Here is a 23,101-nt window from a genome sequence, read left to right as displayed (position 1 = left end):
TTAGAAACTTATAGCTTTGATTGTGGATGAGAAAACATAAGTTTTGATTTAGGGATTTTGTATAGAGGAAATCTAGGTTTTGGACAAGTTCATCAATGTTCATGAGCAAAGTGATTATAATCCATAAATAGATCATCTATAGTTCGTATCTATGCTTTAATCTGATCTGGAACAGGTTTAGATGGTTTAGATGGTTTTGAACCATGGAAAGTTGTGAGTGAAGCAGAACTGAGAACTGAGTTCTCGCGCGCTTCGCGGCGCGAACGGGGCTGCGCGGCGCGAACTATGCAGGTTTTTAGGGGTTTTGCTTCTGCCTTCAGTACGCGGCGCGTACTGGGGTTCGCGGCGCGAATAGTTTGGAAATCTTTAGAGTTTTGCTACTGCCAGAGGTAGGCGGCGCGTAGATTAGTTAGCGGCGCGAACATTGTTGGAAATTATGATGGTTTGCTTCTGCCAGAGGGTTCGCGGCGCGACCTAGTTGTTGCGCGGCGCGAACTGAAGCTTCCTTAACCAAATTTTCTTAACTTAATGAAAATTGTTTCAAGCATAACTTTTGAACCGTAACTCTGTTTTAACCACCGTTCGAAGCAATAATAGGCTAGGAGTGTGTACTTTGTAGTAGTGTAGATTTTAGAACCATGAGGACGTTATGCTCTTGGTATGATGCTTATGTACTCTATAATTGTTGTTTGAGTTCTATTGCAGGTGGATTTGGTAATACCTTGTTATATGTGTTTATATCGAGAGGGTTAAATAACTACATTGTTATGTGAATAAGGAATAAGTGAGGAAAACTAGGAATTGTTAGGTTGTGTAGCTTAACAAAGAAACCTAGGATGAGACATTATATGGAACATACGTGTTGGAATCTTATGAGGAAAGGCTAACAGGCCTAGTGGTTTGCGGAAGCGATCACCATTGTTGATGTATTAATCGGAACCGTTGTATTTTCTTTATTTCTTTATTTTTCCTTTGAATGCTAACAGGCATTCACCGTGCAGAGAGGCACAATAATCTTGGCAGGTTTGATTCCCGCTGTTGTGTACGAATGGAACCTACGGGTAGAGACTTGTGATGGTGTACGGGCCATGTGAAGTGACGATTCATGGGGAAAGGCTCATGAGTCCGAATCCATGTCGTATGTCAAGATTTTTCCAAAGGATCCATGACTCGTGCCACCTCCTAGACGTAGAAGGGGACGGGAATATGGGGATGCCTTGGTATTGGTTTCCGATTAGTAATCTTGTGTTGAGTTGTTGAACTCTAAGTATGATTCCATATAATGATAGTGTGAGAACTCAAGGTCTAGTTCCTTTATGACTTGAGACTTATAGGCTAGAACCTTGTAAAGCCGAGAGGATCCATAGGATAGGGAACCCACTGGGATTTTATATCTCACCCCATTATATATTGATTTCAGGTACTACAGGTTCCGCGAAGGGTAAGGAGAAAGAAGTTTGATTTCCTTATTCCTTGTACCTTTTGTGGGATATGGCGAAGCTTCCGTTGTGGAGTTCTTTTGAGATCATTGTTGATCTAGTTCTTAGTATTTTATTTTGAACATCTTGTATGTATTATGCCATTGTGTAGAACTTTTATATTTGGCACTAATATGTATAATGTGTTGACTAGGAACTTATTGGTATTTCAGTACCAAATACTTGGATTCATGTATACTTATATGATTTGATGCATGTATTTATATTTGGGTGTTACAGTTGGTATCAGAGCAGGTCGTATCCTCGACCTAGCCATGAGATATTATAAGTGTTTCTTTCTGTCCAAGATGTGTTGTGTTCCCATGAGTTTTGTTGTGTTATGACTATGGCATTGAGCCTGATCAACTTAATCCCATTTTGATAACCTCCAGGAACATGGCGGACGGACGCAGGACTCGTGGTCGACCCCCCACACGACCTCCACAAGTGAATACACCGGATGGCGGTGCGAATGTTCCATGGCCCCAGTTCATGCAACAGATGCAACAGCAGCAGAATCAGTTCATGCTGCAGATGATGCAACAGATGAATGGCAGTCATAATGCTCCAGTGGTTGTGCCCGAAGCTGTAGGTGGGACTTATAGGGATTTCATTCGCATGAATCCTCCGGAGTTTCATGGTGGATTAGATCCTATAAAGGCGCATGAGTGGGTGGCCAATGTAGAGGGAATCTTTGAGATCGTGCATTGTGGTGAAGAGGACAAGGTAGTGTTTGCTTCTCATTCGCTGAAAGGTCCAGCTATGAGGTGGTGGAAGGGTGCTTCTGCTTTGATGACTACTCAGGGAGTACCTAAGGAATGGGAGAATTTCAAGACCACTTTTATGGAGAAATACTTTCCTAGTTCACTGAGGACTAAGAAGGAATTGGAGTTCCAGCAGTTAAGGCAGGACAATATGTCAGTAGCTACTTATGCTGAGAAGTTTGAAATTTTGGCTGCTTACTCTAGGCAGGCCGCGTATGCTCCTGATGAGGGTTGGAAGGTGGACCAGTTTCTGTTTGGGTTAAGGGCTGATATCTCACATAGTGTGTCCCAGAGGGAGTTCACTACTTATACGGAGTTGTTGCGACAATGTTATGTGGCTGAGACTAGTTTGAAGAAAGTTCAAGCTGAGGAAGATTTGAAGAAGAAGAATCAACATGAAAGAGGAAGGCCAAGCCAACAATTTCGACCTAGGCCACAAGCTTTCAAAGGAAAGCAAGTGCAAGGTCCTCGGTCTAGTGCACCTCCGGTGTGTCGTAGTTGTGGTAAGAATCACCTTGGAAGATGTGCCTTTGAAGGGGCGAAATGTTTCCATTGTCATCAAGAAGGGCATATGGCTAGGAATTGTCCTCAGAATAGGAATCAAGTTCAAGGAAGGGGTACTGGTAGAGTTTATACCTTGGATGCTAAGAAGACCAAGGGTGATAACTCTTTGATTGCGGGTACGTGTTTCATTAATGGGCATTCTTGTTTTGTTCTATTTGATTGTGGAGCAACACACTCTTTTGTGTCATTACAATGTATGAAGCGACTTGGGTTGCAAGCTACTCCTTTATTTCCTCCTATGGCGGTTACTACTGCTATGGATGAGATGGTAGAGACACCGTTGGTGTGTGAAAATTGTGTGTTATCTGTGGGTGGTAGGAATTTCCAGATTGATCTTGTTTGCTTACCACTTAAGAAGGTAGACGTTGTATTGGGAATGGATTGGCTTTCTGCTAATTCGGTATTCATTGGGTGTGAGGAGAAGTTAATCATTATTCCAACTGAAGAAGCTACTCCGAAGGATGTGTTGACTACTATACTAGAAGGTACGGTAGGTATGATTAATTTCTTGTTTGAGAAAGAGAAGTCTGTTCTGTTGGTTCTCACTAAGGAGACGGGTGACAAGTTAGAGGTTTCACAAATTGCTGTCGTTAGAGAATTTCCCGATGTTTTTCCCGAGGATGTCACTTCTCTTCCTCCGGAAAGGGAAGTGGAATTCTCTATTGACCTGGTACCGGGAACGGCTCCTATATCCGTTTCTCCGTATCGGATGGCACCACTTGAATTAAGAGAATTAAAGGGGCAATTGGAAGAACTAATGGCTAAACATTTTGTGCGACCTAGTGTCTCACCGTGGGGAGCTCCAGTGTTGTTAGTAAAGAAGAAGGATGGTGGGATGAGACTATGTATTGATTACCGTCGGTTGAATAAGGCCACCATCAAGAACAAATACCCTTTGCCTAGGATAAACGACTTGTTAGATCGATTGAAAGGAGCCTGTGTGTTCTCGAAGATTGATTTACGGTCAGGTTATCACCAAATCCGTGTGAAGAGCTCAGATGTGTCAAAGACTGCATTTAGAACCCGTTATGGCCATTACGAATTCTTGGTGATGCCTTTCGGTGTTACGAATGCTCCAGCTGTTTTCATGGATTATATGAATCGGTTATTTCAGCCTTACTTAGATCAATTTGTGGTAGTCTTTATCGATGACATTCTTATTTATTCTCGTACTCCACAAGAGCACGAAGAACACCTGAGGATTGTTCTGTCGGTATTGCAAGAAAATCAATTGTTTGCTAAGTTAAGTAAGTGTGAGTTTTGGATGACAGAGGTAAGATTTCTTGGTCATGTTATATCTCAAGGAGGTGTGGCAGTGGACCCGACAAAAATCGAAGAGGTAATTAATTGGGAGAGACCGAGCAATGTCTCAGAAGTCCGAAGTTTCTTGGGCTTAGCCGGCTACTACAGAAGATTTATAAAAGGGTTTTCTCAATTGGCTTTACCAATGACTAGACTTACTCGGAAGGAGTGTCCTTATGATTGGGATTCGGGGTGTGAACAGAGTTTCATGGGCTTGAAGGAAAGATTGACGACTGCTCCTGTTTTGATCGTTCCTGACCCAAATAAGTCCTATGAAGTATTTTGCGATGCTTCCAAGAAAGGATTAGGAGGGGTTTTGATGCAGGATGGTCAGGTGGTAGCATACACATCCCGACAGTTAAAGGTTCACGAAGAGAATTATCCAACTCATGATTTAGAATTGGCTGCGGTTGTTTTTACTCTGAAGGTGTGGCGTCATTACTTGTATGGAGTTCATTTTGAAATGTTCAGCGACCACAAGAGCTTAAAGTACCTATTCGACCAGAAGGAGTTGAATATGCGTCAGAGGCGGTGGATGGAATACTTAAAGGATTATGATTTTGACTTGAAGTATCATCCAGGCAAAGCAAATAAAGTGGCGGATGCTTTGAGTCGGAAGGTGTTAAAGAGGGCCGAATTAATGATGTCAGAGTATGCATTATTGGAGAAATTTCGAGATCTCAACCTTCAATTTGTTTGGACCCAAAATGGAGTATTGATGGGAAACTTGAATTTTAATTCTACTTTGAGAAACGACATCCAACAAGCACAAGTGTCTGATACTAAGTTACAAGAGGTGTTGGTTCAACCAGGTTTTACTCGAGCTACAGATGGGGTGATTATGTTTAATCAGAGGATTTGTGTTCCGGATGATGCGTTATTGAAAAGAAGGATTTTGGATGAAGCTCACAAGGGTGCTTTCACTATACATCCGGGTTCTTCAAAAATGTACCAAGATTTAAAAGGGGATTATTGGTGGTCCGGAATGAAAAGAGATGTCGCGGTGTACGTATCAGAGTGTGCGGTACGCCAACAAGTAAAGATTGAACATCAAAGGCCAGGTGGATTGTTACAACCACTAGAGATTCCAATATGGAAGTGGGATAGTATTTCAATGGATTTTGCGGTTAGTTTACCTCGTACTCAAGGTGGATATGATTCTATTTGGGTGATTGTAGATCGGTTGACGAAATCTGCACATTTCTTAGCCGTGAAGACTACTTACAAGGCAAGTCATCTTGCACGGTTGTTTGTCGCAGAGATTGTGAAGTTGCACGGTGTACCCTCTAGTATTGTGTCGGATAGAGATCCAAAGTTTACTTCAAGGTTTTGGAGAGCTTTTCAACAAGCGATGGGATCTAAATTATGTTTGAGCACGTCGAACCACCCTCAATCAGATGGTCAAACGGAACGAACGATACAAACCTTGGAAGATATGTTAAGAGCTTGTGTGCTTGAAAGTAGAGGAAATTGGAAGGAGCTTTTACCATTGATTGAATTTGCATACAATAACAGTTATCATGCGAGTATCGGTATGGCACCTTATGAGGCATTGTATGGGAGAAAATGTAGAACACCGTTGTGTTGGTCAGAAGTTGGTGATGATAGAATTTTGGGACCCGAAATTATTCAAGAGACCACGGACAAGATTAGATTGATTCGTGAGAAGGTTAAACAAGCACAGGATCGTCAGAAGAGTTATGCGGATAACCGTAGGAGGCCTTTGGAGTTTATGGAAGGTGACCATGTATTTTTGAAAGTTACTCCGAGGTTGAGGTTGAAAGGACCGTTTAAGTCAAGGAAGTTAAGTCCGAGATACGTGGGACCGTATGAGGTTCTAGAGAGGATTGGTGAAGTAGCTTACCGTTTAGCCTTACCACCTTCTCTATCAGAAATGCATGATGTTTTCCACGTGTCTCAACTGAGGAAGTTTATTCCCGATCCTCTCCAGCCGGTGTTACCAGATGCTATTGAGATAGAATCAGATTTGACTTTTGAACCCTTACCGAGCCGTATCGTAGGAAGAGAGACTAAAGTGTTACGCAACAAGGAGATTCCTCTTGTCAAGGTTCAGTGGAATGTGACGCATCCGGGCGATGCTACATGGGAACTTGAATCGGAAATGCGGGATGCTTACCCTCACCTTTTCAGGTAATTCTTAAATTCGAGGACGAATTTCTATTTAAGTGGGGGAGGATGTAATACCCCGTATTAATTAAATGCTCTAATGTATTAACTGACACTGAGGTTTTATCAATTGATACGTTAGAGATACTTTTGGACATTAAGTTAGTAGTGTTAACTTAAAGATATTTTCTTATATCCTTCCTTTTGTTTTTCTTCTTCATTCTACATCAAAAAGAGAAAGATAGAGAGAAGAAGTAGAGAGAAGGAAGAGCAAGAGGAGAAAGAGGAAAAAGCTTGGATCTTCACCATTTCTCCGCCGAATCAACTCATCTTCGACATCAACGACTCTTAATCGAGGTGGGTTCTAGTTAGAAACTTATAGCTTTGATTGTGGATGAGAAAACATAAGTTTTGATTTAGGGATTTTGTATAGAGGAAATCTAGGTTTTGGACAAGTTCATCAATGTTCATGAGCAAAGTGATTATAATCCATAAATAGATCATCTATAGTTCGTATCTATGCTTTAATCTGATCTGGAACAGGTTTAGATGGTTTAGATGGTTTTGAACCATGGAAAGTTGTGAGTGAAGCAGAACTGAGAACTGAGTTCTCGCGCGCTTCGCGGCGCGAACAAGGCTGCGCGGCGCGAACTATGCAGGTTTTTAGGGGTTTTGCTTCTGCCTTCAGTACGCGGCGCGTACTGGGGTTCGCGGCGCGAATAGTTTGGAAATCTTTAGAGTTTTGCTACTGCCAGAGGTAGGCGGCGCGTAGATTAGTTAGCGGCGCGAACATTGTTGGAAATTATGATGGTTTGCTTCTGCCAGAGGGTTCGCGGCGCGACCTAGTTGTTGCGCGGCGCGAACTGAAGCTTCCTTAACCAAATTTTCTTAACTTAATGAAAATTGTTTCAAGCATAACTTTTGAACCGTAACTCTGTTTTAACCACCGTTCGAAGCAGTAATAGGCTAGGAGTGTGTACTTTGTAGTAGTGTAGATTTTGGAACCATGAGGACGTTATGCTCTTGGTATGATGCTTATGTACTCTATAATTGTTGTTTGAGTTCTATTGCAGGTGGATTTGGTAATACCTTGTTATATGTGTTTATATCGAGAGGGTTAAATAACTACATTGTTATGTGAATAAGGAATAAGTGAGGAAAACTAGGAATTGTTAGGTTGTGTAGCTTAACAAAGAAACCTAGGATGAGACATTATATGGAACATACGTGTTGGAATCTTATGAGGAAAGGCTAACAGGCCTAGTGGTTTGCGGAAGCGATCACCATTGTTGATGTATTTATCGGAACCGTTGTATTTTCTTTATTTCTTTATTTTTCCTTTGAATGCTAACAGGCATTCACCGTGCAGAGAGGCACAATAATCTTGGCAGGTTTGATTCCCGCTGTTGTGTACGAATGGAACCTACGGGTAGAGACTTGTGATGGTGTACGGGCCATGTGAAGTGACGATTCATGGGGAAAGGCTCATGAGTCCGAATCCATGTCGTATGTCAAGATTTTTCCAAAGGATCCATGACTCGTGCCACCTCCTAGACGTAGAAGGGGACGGGAATATGGGGATGCCTTGGTATTGGTTTCCGATTAGTAATCTTGTGTTGAGTTGTTGAACTCTAAGTATGATTCCATATAATGATAGTGTGAGAACTCAAGGTCTAGTTCCTTTATGACTTGAGACTTATAGGCTAGAACCTTGTAAAGCCGAGAGGATCCATAGGATAGGGAACCCACTGGGATTTTATATCTCACCCCATTATATATTGATTTCAGGTACTACAGGTTCTGCGAAGGGTAAGGAGAAAGAAGTTTGATTTCCTTATTCCTTGTACCTTTTGTGGGATATGGCGAAGCTTCCGTTGTGGAGTTCTTTTGAGATCATTGTTGATCTAGTTCTTAGTATTTTATTTTGAACATCTTGTATGTATTATGCCATTGTGTAGAACTTTTATATTTGGCACTAATATGTATAATGTGTTGACTAGGAACTTATTGGTATTTCAGTACCAAATACTTGGATTCATGTATACTTATATGATTTGATGCATGTATTTATATTTGGGTGTTACATAAAATATATCAGGATATTTTTGGTTTTCTATTTAGTATAGAAAAATTAAGGTCATTGGAAATTTAAAATTGAAAAGAATATTGTCTTAACCTCGAATGTTCGTTAAAACATAACGACAACTCTGATATTGATGGATTAGACTTATTTTTAGAATTGAAAATATTAAGAGAAATCATACATGTCGAAAAAGATACACCAATTGATATACTTAATTATATAACAAGACTAAACTCATTCCCAAATGCATTTGTTGCTTATAGAATAATGTTAACGATTCCTGTAACTGTTGCTTCAGCAGAAAGAAGTTTTTCAAAATTAAAATTAATAAAATCTTATCTAAGATCAACAATGTCTCAACAAAGATTAAATGGATTGGCTTTATTATCGATTGAAAAAGAAATGTTAAATAAAATTGATTATAATAGGTTAATAAATAATTTTGCATCTCAAAAAGCTCGAAAAGTAAATTTTTAATAAATATTATAATAATTTGATTAAATTTTTTATTAAAATATAAAAGGCCTCAATTCAAAGTTTGCTTTAGGCCTCGTAGAGTGTTGGGCCGGCCCTGATATTTAATTACATTTTGGAAAAAAAAAGTAAGCATTTCGGAAACGGTTTTTTAAGATTTCGCTACGGTTTTTTTGCATTGCCGTAGAGCTAAAATGTTGTAGTATTTGTACTAATTAGCTTATTATGGTTAATTGTTTGGTGTGAAGCATTAACACGACCACCACATGCATTGTATGTCTTCTAACTTTTTCTTAGTTAAATATAAATTGAATAATGTTTTCCTCTCACAATTTTCACTATTGAAGTTTGCCACATAAATTGGAATTGGAATAATCTCGCACTGCAAGAAAATCTACAACTAGCTACGGCCAAAACTGTAGCTAATTTGAAGCAAATCTCTATAAAACAGAGTTAGTTGGAGATTAAAGACGGATTAGCTGCCATATATGCCGTAGCTTGGATTGAGTGGCTAATTATCTTGACTGAAATTTCCTAGCAAAATTCAAACTAAATTTATACAATTCATAGCTAAATCACAACTAAAATGTAGCAAATTACAAGTCTTATATTTATGTTTCCAAACTATTCAGCTATTATATCACCACAAAAATATCATAGCAAATCTCAAGCTAAATTAGGTTAGATTAGATTTTTTAATTTTCTTATCAAAACCCAATTAGGCTATAAATTTTAAAAAAATATTTATCTCAAACGATTTTTTATGGTATTGTAATTGTCGATAATTAAGATTAATTTAAACTTATACTTAATTATTAGAATGAGAACACGCCTTAAAAGCAATTTTTTATTTATATATCTTGGTTGACTAATCTATTTTGATGCGTCAAAAGCATATACAATTAAAGTTATATTAAACCCACACAATGCAAGCAACTAACGTTTCCGCAACATTTCTCAAATAAAGTGCTGCATAGTACTCTTTGTATTGTTCATGTGCAGCTAACCAAGAATCTCCCATCATATTTCCAAGTAAAGAACCTCTTAGGGCCCGTTTGGTGCGCAAGACAGGATAGAGACATGATAGGATATAAAGCTGGATAAGGATAGGATATGATATAGACAGGATATGACTTATCCTATCATGTGTTTGGTTCACTCATGTTACCAAATATGATATATATATATATATATATATATATATATATATATATATATATATATATATATATATATATATATATATATATATATATATATATATATATATATATATATATATATATATATATATATATATATATATATATATATATATATATATATACCTAATTGAAGGCAAGAACTCAAAACTAAAGATAAGTCACATCATAATATAACACTGGCATATCCATTCTATCATATTCTAAACAAACAACCATTATATTAGTAACAATCAATCCCTTCGATTTCAATGTATAACTATTTGTTTCACTTTATCAAACTTTTTGAGAACACATATAAACCCAGAACCAATACCCACATCACACACTCAGTGAATAATAATGTTCCAACAATTGATGGATAGCTTCATTTGATTCTACAATTGGTGCATACCCATATTATAACTTCAATGTTCCAACACTTAACACCTAAAAAATTAATGCTCGCAATGATTATCTATATCAAAACTGAAAACATTAATATGTTATATATCATGAATATAGAATTATGATACCTAAGCAATTTTTGTCATGATAAGAAGCTAATTGACAAGGTGAAGGAACTGTAAGCTCTTTGCTTCTTTTTTTACACATACAACAAATCATTGACTATCAAAGCAGAATCTTTGGAAATGTAAGATAGTGTTGTTTAGTTCTAAAATTGCATAGGATTCATGTAACGTGTAGGGTAGAATTTCTGTGACTTCATAACAAATTAACAATTTTAGTTACCATTAACTATAACTCAGAACATAGTGTAGATTACCTTAATAACTCATTCATTATAATAGTAGTGAAATAACTTCATCCATGAGTCCGAAGAAGATGTCATTGGTCTGAAATTATGTGAAAAATAAAGAAAAAAACAATGAGATCCACATTATGGTGATTCACTACAAGAAAAATGGTGATTAGCTGGGTGATTTTGCCAGGTGACTATCACCTCGCAAATGATTGCACTTGAGGGATGCAAACCACCTCGCAACTCTGTTTTCTTAAAAAATATATATATAAATATTTTCCGTCTCGCAAAAAGGAGGGGGAAGTTTGAAATTTTTGGAAAAAAAGTTGCAGAGTGTTAAACACCCCGCAACAATGTTTTAAAAAAGTTTTTGAAAATTAAATATTAAATTTACCAAGAAGTCAGGGGAGCAGGTGATTTTTGCAGATTTTACTGACACAAAAATTGCGAAGTGCAAACCACCCCGCAAGTCTCAATGCCTTTTTTCGTTGCGAGGTGTGGTCCACTTCACAAGTTTCTTTTGAAAATTTTGGAGAAAAATAAACCTGGTAATTAATGACGATAGAAAATGGTAGGGACATGTGTCAGACACGAATATTGCGGGGTGTGAAGCACGCGGCAAGTATCAACGATAATAAAATTTGCTAGGTACTTATCATCCCGCAAGATTTATTTAATATTATTACCTTTTCAAATCCATCTCCTAGTTTCTTGTGCACTCTCTGGTTTGCAAAGTATAAGGAAAAGCTTAAAGTAAAGTTAGATTTGTTTTTCCATATTCAATAAAATTTGTTAATTGGTAGACATCTATGTATTATACATTTGGCTGAGTGAAGTCTGTTTTTTCACAGTGAGTTGGTGTTATGTGTGAAAAGTGTCGGATTCTTTCATATTTCATGGAATTGAATGCAACTTAATTAATGAAAAAATCCCTGTAGTCTTACATTTTATTAGAAATGAGGCATAAAAGGAAAGGATAATATGTAAGTTTGGGCATGTTTTAAAGCATCTTTTTCGGGTTTCATTTTGCAGGATCTCTACGAAACGAAGAGGTGAATTTGAAGGTAAAGGCTGGAATCGTAGAGGGCAAGTTTGTATCTGTTGGCAGAAATCCTTGTGAAATACGATGAATTAATGTAGCGGGCAAGTTTGTATCTGTTGCCTATGGCCAGTGTGCATTGAAATTTAGCTGATTTTACTAGTACATTTTTATGCCAGATTTTTTAATTTCCTTCACTTTGAAATAGTTCATGATGTTTCCTATGCAATGGTTCCTATCTTAACCAGGAAGAGTTGGCAGTTTCTGAATTTTCTGGAAATGGTGCTGGGATAGTAGCTGCTGCTAGCACAATTGCCATCACTTTTCTCTTAGTATTTGTTGCTGAGTGGGGTGATAAATCATTTTTCTCTACAATTGGTGAGTGCTACTAAAGTTAAAATTTTAGGTCCATAAAACTCATAAAATTTCGAAACTGCTTTAAGAGTTCTGGTGAGCTAATTTTTATTCCTAATGACCTATATTTGGTACCCCAGCCAGATCAAAAACAAAACTAAGATGAAAAGAAATCTATATGTTGAAAACCTTAACTATCATGGAAATTTTGATACATATATATTATATTCCTTGAATCAAATCAACTGTCCTTTTCTTTCTTATCGAAGATCTTTTTTTTTTCTAATGACAAATTCTTTCTTATCAGGACTTGAACCTTGAACCTTCAAATCTTTTTAACCTTTAGCTCAATTGTTTCAATCTAGTTAAGATACCCTTCCCACCATTTCTTATATGTCATATCTATAAATAACTTTGGGATTTTTTATATTCTCCTATCTTTTATATACAGATAGCCGTACTTGGTGGCACTTTACTGGGGACATTTTTGTCGGAGAAGGTAACTTCTGACTTGTAGCCTCCATTGCTGACATGCTGTAGTTTGTTAGTTTCAACTTCCTGATTTTCTCCATTTAAAAATGAACCAGAGTTCATAAATTGGGAACTATAGATACATGCTTTCATATCAAGTTGGTTCATTGACTAATGTAACCAAATGTGAGATTTTAGACCATGTAATAGAGGTTGAGATGTTTTCTACAAAATTATTTTCTTGGATTGAAGCTGCCTATGGAATACACAGGTCATGGAAATTTTCAGCATTGGAATTTCAGTAGAAAATATGTGTAGCATCTATGAATATCAGCAACATGTTTAAGGTGTCATTAAGAGAAATTTATCATAACCATATCCATGTTTTAACACTCTGCTGACCAGCGACCATGCTTTACATTCTGTAGATAATACTTGATAGTGCCTTGTGTTTGAAGTATTTTGTGTATCAGTTTGGAACATTATCTCATGGAGCAATGAACTAAAAACAGTATTTTCATTTCTTTTGAAGGTTATTGCCTGCATTGGAGGTGTTCTCTTTCTCGTTTTTGCTGCAGTAACGGTGTTTGAAATTGTACAGTAGATCTTTCAAGAAGTGCAGTATAAGTTCTATTCAGAGGCAGCAAGAATGTACTGACTTTGTTCATGGCGGATTCTTTAGAGGTTTCTGCTTGTAGCAAGTAATTACAGGGAGTGAGTTCAGTTTTAGAGTCATTTCAAAATCATCTTCCCAACACCAGTATGAAGTAGCTATTCTGTCAAATTGATTTCAATAGTGGGATTTGATCTCTGGGTGCTTAGGTTCTTGTCGTATCGGTTCTCGGTAGTACTTCTTTTTTTTATAATCACAAAAATTATTTCTTATTAGCATTAGTACTTCTATTCTGTCACCAGTATGAAGCACAAAAAGTAGAAAAAAAAAAAGAGTTATTAGCATTAGAACTTCTATTCTGTCACCAGTATTTCTTATTAGCATTAGTATTTTTATAATGTCTTATTTTAAAGTTTACTTATAATCATTAAATAAATCTAAAAATGTCATTGAATTGTAGTTTAACATTTTTTAGTAATAATATCAAACTACATGAAACTTAAAGTGTTGGGTCAACAACTGACGTTGTACATATGGTGTTAATTAAAGGTATCTTGTAGCTATAAAATGCAGAGCAGATTAAAGTATTTTTATTGAATTTAAATTATTTATTATATTTATATTATTCTAAATATTAATTTTTATATTTAGAATAATATAAATATATATTTTTATTGAATTTAAATTATTTATTATATTTATATTATTCTAAATATTAATTTTAATATTTAGAATAATATAAATATATATTTTTTTATTATTTGCGTTACATTTTGCAAGGTGTATGTTACATGGGATCTTAAAATATTTGCCAGGTGAATTTCACCCTGCAAGTTTTTGAATATTCAAATATTGCTAGGTGAAACTCACCCCGCAAGTCCCCTAACACTACTCTGACTCAACTGGCACACCTGCTCTGATCGAAACTATCACATGGAACGTAGTTCGCTGAAAAGTCTTGGAAAGCGTGTTTGCGGGGTGAAAAGCACATGGCAACGTTGCAGGGTGAAAACCACCTGACAAAGTTGCGGGGTGAAAACCACCTGGCAAATATTTGCGACTAACGTTTTTGCAGGGTGAACAGCTCACCTCGCAATTAAGGAGTTGCAGAGTGATCTTTACTTTTGCGGGGTGAAGTTCACCTGGCTAATTGCAGTTTTTTTGTAGTGATTATATAGAAGAAATTATTAATGGAAATCGTACGCTTGTAAGATTATACAGTGAAAGACACCAAACATGAACAATATAACTATTCCATATAATCAATAATTTAGAAAGTTCCAAAAACCTTTGAGTAGTTTCTAGCACTATAAGGAACTATTTCACTCCATATATTTAACACATGATGAATTCTACATGGCTAGAGAAACACTCATAAAACTATGATTTTGATATAGTAACATATTTACTAACTATAACTTATATTTGACATCAAATTTAGTCAAGGACTAGTGATCAATATTAATACAGCTCTCTGAAAGTACGCAGTAGAATCTAATTTGCATGACAAGCCCAAGAAAAAATATAAGCTGATTAACTTTGGCACTTAATTCTGCAGTGTGTTCAGAAACATGCCTGTAAAGAGGAGGCGAAGAAGATTAAATAGTACCAGTTTGTCATTGACTCATCATTTTTCGATCTGTGAGCTTCATCACAGAGGAGGAGATCACATGAGACACTATCACTAAACTTGGATGAATGCTTTTAGAATGTTTCATATGAAACAATGAACACCTGCAAATTGCTTTGGGGGCTTGTAAGACTATTACTTCCGAATATAACATCTTTCCGTGTGCTTTAAGAAAGAGCACCAAGGAGAATTCTTTCTCCAACCAACTTCTTAATTTCAGTTATAGTCTGAAAGCTACAACAACCTAGTTTGGCACTTATTCATGGCTCCTAATACTTGAAGTAGAAAATACATCGGGCCTTCTACTAGTTAATTTTTATTAACCAAATTTCATGAATTAAGAAGGTTGTACTAGCTAACGATTCTTATATGCAGAAAACGAATCACTAGATAGCGCAATTGCTGCTAGATATATAGGACTGTTCAGAATAGCATATTTTTGTTACAGGTAGTTAGGGTGAATCTTTGACATAATATAATAGAAAGTTATATAAGAAAAGGTAAAAAGAAATAGCACATATATTAAGACGTGTTTAATTTCCCATACATACATAATAACCCTTGATTAACATAAACTATGCACTAAAAAGTGAATGCACATAACTAATGTTCTTAGAAAACTAAATTATTTTTGTTACGATTAGTCAACAGTCTAATTTGTTCTCTTTTATACTTAAAACCCTATAACTTTGATATGGATTTTGTTTTATCCGTCTTGCACAAATTATCAAGGAATATAATCAAACCATATACATTGATAGAATATGAAGAAAAACACTTCAAACATCAAATCTCAATCATACCTTGTTGGAGATCTTAAATGAGAGTTGCTTCCATGTAATTGAAGTTCTTTGTAGCAATCAAAAGGAATTACAACTTCAACCTTAGTCTTATCTACAATTATAATGAAAAGGAAATTAGACATGGCCACATCTCGCTTATCGACATCAACTCAATGAAACGTCTTTTCGAAAAAACAAAGACATGAAAATTGTCACGCCCAAATCAGACAATACCTCATAGCCGTAATGGCACAAACTTAGTTAATGGGACCAACAATGCTAATCAATTAATAGAGTATTAATCATGTATTTCACATTTAATGCATATGTGGAATTGCAAGAGAGGTTATACCAACTAAGTAATCCGGTACTACATCTAATATGATTTCAAAAATATCAATGGAGCACAAGGAGCATAAATATTCAAAATGAAACAGATAAAAATTGTTGTATACAAACTTAAAATGGTTATTGTTTATCAATGGAGCAATTATGATTCTTCAGCAAATATTTCATAAACTACACAATAACAAAGAACACAGAACATCCATCCGCTCTGCAGCTGAAAGTACAAACACCAAGTTTCCTCAGCCAACATACTAGATAAGATAAGAAATATTTGGTTGGATTCAAATTGAAATTAAATATGAAAATAATTTGTAGTAAATTTTGGCAGCTAATATGTTATTTTCTTGTAGTGTCGGTCAAGCAAGCAGCGGAACCTACTAGATAAGATAAGAAATGTTTGGTTGGATTTATGTTAAATAATTTAAATTTTGAACTTATATTTTAGACGTATTTAATTTAAATTAACAACAGGGGCGGATCCAGACAATATATATTGGTGTGGCTAACCATAAAAGAAAACATAAATTATATTATATTCAAAATAAAAAAAAATAGAATTTAATGAATTATTTACTAATGACAGATCTTGTCAAAAATATTAGAGAGAGCAGCAAATGTTATAATTGCAAAATATTTATAATTATATTTTTTTTCCAGAGATTTGAAATAGATTAACTAATCAATTATGTTATATTTTACTTAATTCTCTCTCACTATATATATATATATATATATATATATATATATATATATATATATATATATATATATATATATATATATATATATATATATATATATGAGGAGGGATCAAATTACACCCGAAGAGTTACACCACGGGTTACACTCGTTCAATAACTATATCTCGAATTAATATTTTTTAAATTCAACCGTTGGATTGAAACATAATATCATATAGATCATACCTATAAAGTTTGAGCTTAATCTATAATTATTTACTATGTCATTGAATTACATCAAAATTAACGTTATATGAAAGCTCATTTTAACGTTAATCTTTGGATATCTTGATGATATAGTAAATCATTATAGATTAAGCTCAAACTTTATAGGTATGATCTATATGATATTATGTTTCAATCCAACGGTTGAATTTAAAATATATTAATTCGAGATGTAGTTATTGAACGAGTGTAACTCGTTGTGTAACTCTTCGGGTGTAATTTGATCCCTCTCTCTCTCTCTCTCTCTATATATATATATATATATATATATATATATATATATATATATATATATATATATATATATATATATATATCTTAAATTTAAAATTGTTTGAAATTTTAGAGGTGTCTATGTTTTATTTGAGAACTTTAGTTTTCTAACAGTTTTATTTTGAAGAATTTTTTCAAGATTATGATGGTCGTCTACACGGTTTATTAATTTAATTAATAAAATGTTTTTGAATTTATGTCAATTATTATAAATTGTTATTTACACTTAATAAAAAAAGTAAAAAACTTATTTTAACAACATATAGTGCATAAGAGTTGTAATTTATGATGTCTTTACTATACATTTTTTTAATTTATACTACTATACTGATACTTTAAATCTATTTAAAATTGAGTTGACAAGAACTCACAAACTTATGTATTATATTATATATTTTTTAAATATTATTAATATTTATTATAATAAATTATGAATTACATAATATAGTTACTGAATATATTAGTTAGTTTTTAAAAAGGAGGTCAAAGGTTCTAGTCTTTTAGATTGTAGGTTTTTTTATTCTAAATAAAATAATATAAACAATACAACACAAAAAATATATATTCAATAATATAGTATGTTGTTTCAGTAAGTTAATATTAAACTTTGTAGTCAGGTTTCTCTGATTTATATAGAATATTAAAAAAAAAATTAAAAACTATAGCCACACCCTGCCACAATGTAGGTACGTCCCTGACTACCGCTTGCATGTCTTCTAACATTTTTTTTAATGTTTGAATCTAAAATCAATTATTTTCAACTGATTAAATTAATGTGTAACTTAGTATAGCGGTCGAACTTACGAGACTAGAAATATTATGTTGTGAAAGTTTCATAAACTAACGTGTTTTGTTGGGGTTTTGTCTTAAATAATTTAAAGATCATGCTAACACGTGCCCTTATGATACATGTTAAGGATATTATAATTAAAAAAAAGTAAATATAATTAAATATAATAAAATTATACTAGTACTTAGACCCGTGCGAGACACGGGTTAAATATTTTCTAAGTAAAAAAATATTTTAAAAACACTTATAATTTATAAATTTTATTTATAGGAAGATTACTGTTGTATAGATAAAATGTTATTGTTATTAATAGTATACATAAAAAAATTTATTTAACTAAATTTTGTTGTAAATTATAAAATAATTTGGGCATTTCTAATTTATAAATCAAAAGACCAAAATGGAAAATGTGCGCTCGGGGTTTAAAATAGTTTGATTATTATTTTATTATTTTTTTTAAAGAAAAACAAAAGATGAAATCTAAAGCTATTATGTTTATTTATTAATCAATAATTAAAATTTATTAACAAAATTAAATTAAATGAATAAAAAATAAATAAAATAAATTAGAAACTATCCTACAAAAGAGAGAAGGAGCGCCCCATTTCTTCAAAGGTTTTTAACTAAATTTTTTAAAATTATATTTAATAAAAACAATAAATAATTTAAAAAGGATTTAATTTTTATTTTATTTCAAAATAATAAAAAAAAACAAACTTAACCAAAAAAAAAAAGGAACAAACAACCGTTTATGGTAAAATAGAATTACTTGACTGATTGTTATTTAATTAATGAATATCCACACCTAAATAAAAATTAATTAAAATAAAAACAAAAAAACAAAAAAACAAAATCTACTAAAAAATAAAAGACAGCGCTACATGACTTCAATTTTTAATTAAGATTTTATTTAATTAGCTTAAAAAATTAAGACCAAATCAAAATTCACATTTGTTATTTTATTAAATTCTAACAATTTCTTATTTTTATTTTAGTTTTTATTTTTTTGTCTATAAATATTATACTATCAAGCAATAGGCTAGGATTATTATTATTATTATTATTTGTTATTATTTATTACTGTCTCTACAAAAAATACATTAATCGATAGTTGCTTAATCAGCCTAATTAATAGGTGTATGTGGTAATCATATTAATCAACCTAGATAGTAATGACATTACTTGTTTGTTTCTATAAATCTATTTATTTTTTTTGAAATGAAGGGAGATTGTGAGAGTTACTTGTGTGTTACTAAATTTAATTTCGACTTAATTGCAATTTTGATGCCTCTATTTTTTTTATCCCCTATTTTAAAATCTGAAATTTTAGTCTCTAAATTTTACATGTCATTACTGTGAGTTCCATTTCATTAAAAATTGTTTTCATTTGCAAAGGAACCAAAATCCTAAAAAAAAACTAAAATAAAAGGACTAAAAAACCGGATTTTAAAATATAGGAACCAAACCAAAAAAATAATAATAGGGGAACCAAAATTGCAATCCAGCCTTCAATTTAATTATTTTTAATTTTTAATAATTGCATGCACTTTATTATTTTAGGCCTCTTTATTACTTTGTTAAATATGCAGTCGAATTATTCTATTTTTAACTGTCAAATATACTTCATTATAATAATCATAAATTAATTAATTAAGATGTTTAAAAACATAAAAATCAAATAATAAATTAATTTAAACTACTATCAATTAAATATAACAAAAAAAGTTAACATACTTAAAACATATTTATGTTCATTGCTTTTTAATAAAATAAAATTAATCGTCATTGCTTTTTAATAAAATAAAATTAATAAATGTAATTATTTTTTATTAATTACTACATTTTTCTATCAAAGAAAAGAGTTCTCTCGTCTAATTACTTAATAATTAAAATTATTAATTAAAATTAAATTTAAAATTCAAGCTTAAAAATTTAAATCTATGTATTCTAATTAAACTATTTATATTCATAGTATTACTCATGAATATTTGAATTCGACAATTAATTTACTGATGGATTAGTCATTATTTTTTTATCAATTTTTAAACAATATTTTTAGGCTTCATTATAATTTCAACTTAAATATAATTAAATTAATTATAATTTCAATTAAATTAAATTCCAATTAATATTTTTGACTCACTAAGTTTTGACATTAAAAATAAATTTAATAACTTCAATTTTATTTCAAATAAATTAAGACAAAATCTATATCTTCTTTATAAACATAAGATAAACATGTAAACATTTCTAAGTTGTAATTTTAATTTGACAAATATTTATTAATTTTATAATTATTAATGACAAATTATGATAATAAATTCTTACTATAAATAATTAAGGCATAAATTATGTGATTTTCTATCCTGTTCATAGAACCTACAAATTGTAGGCTAAAATGCTATAAAAACTGATACTTATAATAACTGGAGTATGATTTTATTGACTAATTTAACGAACCAATAGAAAAATTGTTAAAAAATTATTAAATTACTATTTTAGTTTTCAACATTATCTAATTTATATATTATCTAATTTACATATTGTTCAAAAATTATTAAATTACTATTTTAGTTTTCATCATTATCTAATTTATATCTTTGAATTTATTTATTAATAAATTTTTTTTCTATATTGTTTGCTTTTACACGATTAACTTATTCAAACGTCAACTGTATTTTTAAATAAATTTTATTGTTTGCTTTGATAAATTGGTTTAAAGTTTCCTTGTATGCTCTATAATTTACATCTGAAACCAGAAAAAATAACACAAAAACATATAAAGAATTCATGTTTTTTTTACTAAAACTATATTAGATTAAGATTATCTATCAGCATAATCATTACGTAGTGAAGCAAACAGGAAATAAAACTAAATTAATTGCCATTATCTACAATTGAATTAAATCAATTGGTATGGACAATATTGAGTTAACAACCAATAAAATAAATTAATTGATATTAAATTTATAAAATTTTAACAAAAGTCTCTCTCAAATCTTTAAAAAGAATGACTTCAAAAGCTTCACCAGCTTCTAAACTACACCCTCAACTTGTAGTTCCTTCTACTACACCTGCAATAGTACTTGTAAAAGAGTCAACAACATAATAAAAACTCATCGAGTGAAAGGAAAAAATAGACAATCTTGCAAGTGGAAAAGCTTAATAATTATCACATCTCAAGAAACAATTTTGAACATTGTAATCATTTGTGAGGGAGAAAAATATACATAGCCTAATGATATAGTCTTGGTCCAAACCCCAAAGTCAGTGGAGTTACATAGATATCCCATAATCAGCAAACTTAACCTGGTATGAAAGTAAAGGGTTAATTTTTTTCTTATGGAGCAAGGGAAATCCCGTTAGAGTAAGGATCCACTCCATTTTTTACACTCCATGTTTGCGTCATAGGAGGAACCAAAACATCTATGCGAAATCTACAAAACAAATACCTATAAAAACACATTAAAAAACAAAGAATCAGAAGGAAAACATTGATGACTATTACGACAGCCATGAATAATAACGAACAAAAAAATAAGGAGACAAATTGCGATTAAAAAATATAACAATTAGCAAAATAAAATCCAAACTTGTTACCAATCTGAGACGAATCTGGACTATTTATACTCCGATTTTCTTTTGCAAATGATACAAATAAAAAACAACTACAAACCTTAATGATTGTATTATCTGGGAAAGAGAAAACATTGATTGGAAGAACTACAAATTGAATGACAGGCTGTTTGAAATACATGGATGATTCTATGAATTAGTGATTGGAAATCGTAGGAATTAAATTACTACAAAACCGATGTAAGAAGGTGAAAAGGCAAATTTAGAGAGTAAAACAAAGCTTATTTTTCCATTTCCAATTACCCAAGCACATAGTTTTATTTCACGTGTATCAGTGTATCATGAATCTTTCTATATCCTTCTAATAATAAATAAAATAAATATTTAATATACTGAAATACAATAAATATTTAATATACTGAATAATAAATATAATAAGTAAATATTATTTAAATGAAATATTTCCATATTTAGAAAGTTGTAAAAAGAAAAGAATTGATCTGAACATGCCACTTGTCAGACTTGCCCATTTATTCATTTTGCTTTTTTATTATGAATGATTTAAATTTTCAACATATTGAATACACGTGCTCCAAAAATAAATTTTTTATAAATAATTTATTAACTTGTGACTTTGTGGCACACATTAACATTTTCCTAATTTAAAATTTTTATTTTTATTTTAGACATGTTTAATTTAAATTAATAATTAAAACAAGTTAAAAATATTTCTCTAATTTGGTGTCATATATGGCTTAAAAATAATTTAATTTGGATTTTTATTTTAGACATATTTGATTTAAAATAAATTGAATGGATTCCCAACCGTTGTCCACGCGTTTTCATCACTTTGAATGGATTCCCCACGTTATGACAACTTCTGGAACTCAAGGCTCATCTTAGTATCAAATACAAAAAGCTGAAGAAGCAGTTTGAATTTGAAACTAAGAAGCTGGAAGTGGAAAATTCTGAACTGAAGGAAAAAGTTTTAAATCTATCCAAAGATAGTGGATCTCCTTCTGAAACAGAAAAATCCATTCCTAGTATGAATCATATTCTGAAAGAATATGACTCGAGCTTCAGGAAGTTCTTATCTAGAAGTATTGGCAGAAGTCATCTTGCTTCTATGATATATGGTGTTTCTGGAAACAGAAGGTTTGGTTTTGGCTATGAGGGTGATACCTCACATAAATTTGAACCTGTTGATGATTTGAAAATCACATACAAGCCATTGTATGATCAGTTCAAATATGGCCATGCTCATGATATTAGGCTCACTTCACATGCACAGAAGTTTAACACTGTTCACACCAAGAAGCATGTGACACATCCTAAGAAATATCATGCTGACAAACCTATAGATTATCATGCTGTTCCTCCTGTTAAGTATTTTGCTAAACCCAAGTTCAATCAGAACTTGAGGAGAACTAACAAGAAAGGACCCAAGAAATTGTGGGTACCTAAGGAGAAGATAATTTCTGTTGCAGATATCCTTGGCAGCAAAGAGGACAAAAAGCAAAATGT

General features: G+C 32.6%; 1 long non-coding RNA gene across 1 annotated transcript; it reads right to left on the bottom strand.

Moving 5' to 3' along the window:
• Positions 1 to 10,179: 10,179 nt before the first annotated feature.
• LOC131599137 (uncharacterized) lies at positions 10,180 to 16,221 on the bottom strand. Its single transcript, XR_009282585.1, has 3 exons — positions 15,647 to 16,221; positions 10,761 to 10,830; positions 10,180 to 10,423 (listed from the first exon to the last, which is right to left on the bottom strand). It is a non-coding gene; the product is annotated as an uncharacterized LOC131599137 (long non-coding RNA).
• Between the last annotated feature and the right edge of the window lie 6,880 nt (positions 16,222 to 23,101).

This window comes from Vicia villosa, linkage group LG4 (genome assembly GCF_029867415.1).
Source record: "Vicia villosa cultivar HV-30 ecotype Madison, WI linkage group LG4, Vvil1.0, whole genome shotgun sequence".
Lineage (NCBI taxonomy): Eukaryota > Viridiplantae > Streptophyta > Magnoliopsida > Fabales > Fabaceae > Vicia > Vicia villosa.
Note: the sequence above shows the minus strand (reverse complement) of the source record. Positions and strands in the feature narration are given on the sequence as shown.